Genomic DNA, 6,076 nt, shown 5'->3' on the forward strand with positions numbered 1-6,076 from the left:
AGCTGGTAGGAATGACTGAGACTTTTAACACCTCGCTCTCTCTGTACTTCTGTCTCACCCTCAGCTCATTGTCTCCATCGGTTCGACAGGGACTGTACCTAGCTTAAGAGCCACCTCTGTCTGGCCTGGCCTCTGCCTGCTCTTTCCTCATACAGTCCCCAGTAGTGACTGCTCAGCTGGAACAGAGGTCAGAAGAGTTGGCTCCAAATGCCTGCATACTAGGACTCCTGCCTCCTTCCCGTGACCTCTGCTTCAACTAAGAAGAAACAGAGGAGAGTTGAGAACTGAGAGAGGAGGAGGCCCTCAGGGTCGGACACTATGCTGTCATCCTCTGGGATACGGAAAGCACCCCCTCTTCCCACACGCTGACCTCTTACAGTTGGGGTTGGCAACCTGCCTGGCTGGCCTTGGTTAGGCTCGCAGGAGTCTCATCTTTTATTCTGACTATAACAAGACAGATGGAAGGGAGAAGCCATCCCGGCAAAGAGAGGGAGCAGAGGCAAAGAGACGAGGGGTGTGAAGGCAGGCTGTTCAGATGCGCCCTGAGGGGAACAGCTCTTTGTCCAGGGCATCAGAAGGCTTCAGTCCCCCCAGCCTGGGTTCAGCTTGATGAACGGACAGCTAGGCAGGAGGCAGCCTGTTGTTACTGGCAGCATCCAAGAATGAAGCAGCCTTACCCCTGCTGTTGGCCAGATGTTCCCCAAAGCGCTCGATAGGCTCCCTGAGACTAGAGTGGCCATTACTAATGTTACAGTGACTTTGACCGTATCCCCCCAAAACCTCATGGCTCTACCACAAAGAGGAGCCACATCCTCGGGTACCTTCAGGGCCTGGCTCACCCTCCCACTAGGAGCCACATCCTCGGGTACCTCCAGGGCCCATCTCACCCTCCCCCCACACAGGCAGACACCCCCCTCATCCCCTCTCATCATTCCTGAGGCATCTGCCCTTGAGCTGGGTGGAGCTCCTCTGTGCTGTGTTCTCACGGACCCTGCCCTCTTCCTGACTGTAACATTCACCACGGTTCAGGGGCATGTTTGCTTGATTGCTTCATTTCAAGGCCCCATGCTTGTTTTCATGCTTTTTTTTCCCTTTGCTTTCTTACATTCCTTTATATTTATTTATTTATTTCCTCCAATAATTTATTTATTTTTATTCACTTTACATTCCGATCACAGCCCCCCTGCCTCTTGTCCCAGTCCCACCCTTACAAGTCCCTTCGCCCCATTGCCCCTTGTCCCCTCTCCTCCTCAAAGAAGGGGGAGAGGGGGGCCTTGGGACCACTCTGAGACATCTAGTCCCAGCAGGACTGGGTGCATTCTTTCCCACTGAAGCCCAACCAGTCCAGGTAGGGGGAAGGGGATCCAATGTCAAGGAACAGAGACCGAGACCCTGGCTCCACATGTTAGGGGACCCGCATGAAAGCAGAGCTGAACGTTTACTACAACGTGTAGGGAGTCCAGGTCCAGTGCCTGCATATTTCCTGGTTGGTGGCCCGGTCTCTGTGAGCCCCCATAGGCCTAGGTTAGTTCTTTATATTTATTCAGTGTGTGTGTGTGTGTGTGTGTGTGTGTGTGTGTCTTAAAGCCATACTTCTTCTATCTTGGGAATCCAGGGGACTGAACTCAGGTCATTAGGCTTGGTGGCAATCACCTTTTACCAGCTGGCTGATCCATCTCACTGCCTGGCTTAATGGTTTCTTCCTTTTCCTTCCTTCTTTCCTTCCTCCCTCCCTTCCTTCCTTCCCCCCTTTCCTTTGTTTGTTTGTGAGACAGGGATCCTCTGTGTTGATGGTTTCTTACCTGCTGTCTTTCCTGGCAGCAGAGCAGGCTGTACCTCTGTGGAAACTGGGAACATTTGAAGATTGATGGCAAGAGACATTTGAGACATCCCCCTGCTGCAGAGAAACAGATCTACCTTTGCAGGCAGGGCTGGTTCCCTTCTGTGCCTCTGTTTTCATGGGATGGAAGAGTTACAACGTTGCACAATGTGCACAATGGGACTGTTGTTGTTGTTGTTGTTGTTGTTGTCCAAATGAACCTTTCCACTAAATTATCCAGAAGCAGAGTCATAGGTACTATGACTCTCCATGTTCTGGATGGGCAGGACAGCCAGAGAAGAAAGGGTTAACACTCTCCTGAAAGGAGCCACCCACTCCTCTCCTACTGCCTGATGAGACAGGTGGTGGGTGCAGCAGCCCTGAGGCCCAACTCTGGGCCTGCTCCTTCCAAGATCAGACCCAGAACAGGATAAGTTTTGTTCCAGTACCAGCCCTATAACAACAGCTGTGAGGGGCAGTGTCTCCTGTCAGCACACACACAAAGCCATGAGGCCCCGGTTCACAAAGCTAATGGGTGTGTGGCTTTGGCGTGCCAGCTCACAGGGCTTTCAGTTCCTATCAGTGACATCGGCTCCCAGACCTTCCTTCAACCACCGTGTTGTGCTTGGATTGCACAATTATGCTTGACAGAGTTGCTTCATCTGTCTTAGCGGCTTCCATCAATAGCCAGAGAGAAAATCTGGTTATAAAGTGACTCTTCTTAGAAGGTCTGGGTCCCGGTGGGGAGTGCGTTCTTGGTCAGCTTCCCAGAACCACAGAAGTCAGTTGGCATTCCCTCATTTATAGCAGCAGCGGTGCGACCCCGAGCCTGAGCCTGTGAGAGAGTCCTGTGTGCATCTAGACCTTTGTCTCTGCTCAGAATATGAATACAAACACACCCCAGAACACAGGAAAACATCCAAGAACAAATTTAAAAAGCAGACCAAACAGCCTACTAGAAGCCAAGAGAAAGACCACAGAAAGTCAGTAACTCCAATAGTATTTTCTTTCCTTCTCTTCTGAACAAGGGACTCCATGTTTGTGTTTTGCCACTGGGTCTGCAAACTGTATAAGTGTGGTCATCAGCAACGCATGATGTCATTTCTTAAAATTTATACACCACAAGTGGGGAGATGGCTCACCGGATAAAATGCTTTCCGTGCAAGCATGAGAACCGGAGTTGAGACCCCAGAACTCAGGTGAAGTAGCAAGTGTGGTGCTTATGCATCTGTAGCCCCTGCCCTGGGAGAGCAGAGACAAGCAGATTCCAGGAGGCTCAATAGCCAAGCAGTATAGCCGAATCAGAGAGCTCCAAGCTAAAGGAGACCTGAAGAAAAGATGGAGACGAAATGGAAGAAAACATCCTGACACTAACCTCTGGCTTCCACACACTCAGCAGGTGGGCACACACTTGCATCAGCAGTGTGGAGCAACCAAAGTCTCCTTCATTGCTGATGGGCATAAAGTCAGTCTTTGCAAGACAGCGCAGCAGTTTCTTACAAAGTCATAAAAAACATCTACCGTGGAACTTAGAAATAGTGTCCTAGATATTTACCCAATTGATACAAACTTGGTTTAGATGAAATTCTGCATACAATCATTTGTAGTGGCTTTATTCTTAAACCTATCAAGTGAGAACCCAATGTCCTTTCGCTGGGAACTGGATAAACAAACTATGGTACATCTAGACAATGGCTACCGATGCACAGATAGGTGAATCACAATGCATTATGCTAAGCAAAATAAGCCAGAAGCCAGATGCGGAGATCTAACCCTGTGTACTTCTAATTATGTGACACCCAGGGACAAGCAAAATGTTTTAGAGACAGGAAAGTGATAGGTGGCTTATCAGGGCTGATGGAGGGGAAGCTGTCTGTGACTTTGGAAGGACTTAGTGGTGATGACAACGTTGTTTGGTTATGGTCTCAACTCAGCAGCAGCGCAGTCACCGGGATGAACTTTAGTGGGTGTCAGTGATATCTTAGTTTTTAGAAAGCGCCTTGGTGTTTGCTAGGCAAAAATGAGTAGCTTGTGTAGTCTTTATGCATGACAGAAATCTCAAGCAAGGGACCTCGAGTCAAAGGTGAGAGACAAAAGAGTCACAGTCCTCGCAGTGGGGGATGCTGGGAAGGGCTCTGGAATTTTGTAAGATGCTCAAGATAGGACCAGTGGAGACCAAGCTGGAGGGAGAGGCTCCTCTAAAAAGCAGCTGAAGAAGATTTTGTGGGTGAATGGGACTTGGGGCACCTGGCAGAACCCTCAGACACTTCTCTTTCCTACCCACTGCCTTGGTCTCCAGCAGGCACACGTTGGAGAACCTCACCCTGCCCTGCCTTGGCTGTTCTGATTTTATGCCTAAAAGAATTGATTGATGTTGACAGGGAGTGATTTGCCTGTCTAATTAATACGCCAACTAATTTTTAATTTAATTTCACATCTTAGGTCACTGGGTAACAAGACTGTATGATTCTCTCAGTGCTACGGGCCTTGATGTGAAGTGACAGGGGAGGTGCTCTTCCCCCAGGGCCCAGCCACAGCCTCTAGATTTTTCCCATCCTGTACACAAGCGAGCCCTGGTCCCCATGAGAGTGTCTTCTGTCCATACCACCCAGCTTCTCAGTCTGGGGCTCTTAACCAGTTACTGCTCCAACAGACACTGACTTTGTGCTGACTTTGTGCTAATCCCTAACTGGGATGGAAACTTGGGGTACCAAGAAGCTAAGACATGCCTTCCCTGCCCCTACTGCCTCTACAAATTTATCGGGCTCCCAGAGAGGATTCTCACTTGAACTAGTAATTACAAAACCAGGTGTGGTTAAGATTGTGCCTATAATCTCAGCATGCTGGAGGCTGACACAGGAAGGTCACTGAGGGTTCAATCCAGCGTGAACTACATGAATTACATGGTGAGTTCCAGGCCAGCCTGGACAAAAGAGCAAGACCCCCCCCTTCTCGCTCTCTCTCTGGCTCTCTCTCTCTTACACACACACACACACACACACACACACACACACACACACACACCTCTAGCAATTAGAAAATTCAGGTTCCAGAGAGGAGCAAGAACTTCAGAGAAGAACCCAGCCCAGCCTCTGCTACTGAGAGCTTGAGGAATTTAATTGATCTCCCTGTGCCTCCGTTCCTCAGTTTAACCGTCTCTGCCCCATTTGTCTGTCTTGTAGACTGTCTCATATTCTAGGATCTCTCTTGATGTCTCCAGATGAATTCTCTGCTCCCCTCTAAGCTACACTGGGAAATTAGTTCCCAGCTCACTCAGAAAAAGCTCAGTGATCGATTAGTAATGTCTGACAAGGGTACAGGGACGGGGTGGGGTGATGAGTGGTACCAACATTCATGTCTTCTGACTCTTCTAAAGGATTTGACTAGAATATCTGGAATCTGTGAAGGGCCAAGAACTGGGGGGAGGGCTGTGAAGAGGTAAGTTCCACTCAAAGATTCTTCTCTTTTTTTTTTTTTTAAGAGCTGCTTTGTGAGGAGACAGGAAAATGGTCCCTATAGGTTACACAGAGCTACCCCTCTTTCAAGGGAGGCACGCAATCATTTATCAAGCAAACACAAAGTCAAGTCCAGGTAAGAGGAATACCACATACTTTCTTGTTGCCCTACTCACTCTCTGGAGCTGAGGAGAGACTCTACAGAGCTTGAAGAGTGGGAATAGAAGCAGAAAAAGTGGGGCTCACAGAGGAAGTTCATGGACTGTGGAGTACCAGTGCCTGGGCTCGGTCACTTCCTGGCTGCACCACCTTGGGCAAACTACTCAGTCTTTCTGGTCCTCAATTTCCTATTCTTTGTTCTGAGGTCCAGTAACTCATGTAGCCCTCAATATTAGAGAGCTAGTTTGCCTTAGTGTTCCAGGACTGCCAAGTATGGAAGAGATTGCATGGGTCATTCCAGACAGTATCAAGTCGGGGAGGCACAAAATACCCCTTGGCGTGGATAGCAAATCCCATGGGGTGTTCCCTCTGCCTGGGGTCTGTCTCACTGGAAGGGGACTGAGGAAACGTAAAAAAATCAGAGAGTGTTGAGAATGAACCAAGCGGGACCCAGGAATGAGGAAGAGGGAGGAGGCTGTGGGAGAGAGGAGCAGGTCCACTTCCAGGAGCAAGAAGAGAGAGGGCAGAGAGCCAAGGAGGGATTAATGGGTTTGTCCTCGGGGAACAGGGACCAAGGGAGGAGAGAAGCTAGAACAAGGGGAGGCTTGTCTGAGATTGCGAATTGGGTTCCTTCGTAGTCTGT

Source organism: Mus musculus, chromosome 15 (genome assembly GCF_000001635.26).
Source record: "Mus musculus strain C57BL/6J chromosome 15, GRCm38.p6 C57BL/6J".
Taxonomy (NCBI): Eukaryota; Metazoa; Chordata; class Mammalia; order Rodentia; family Muridae; genus Mus; species Mus musculus.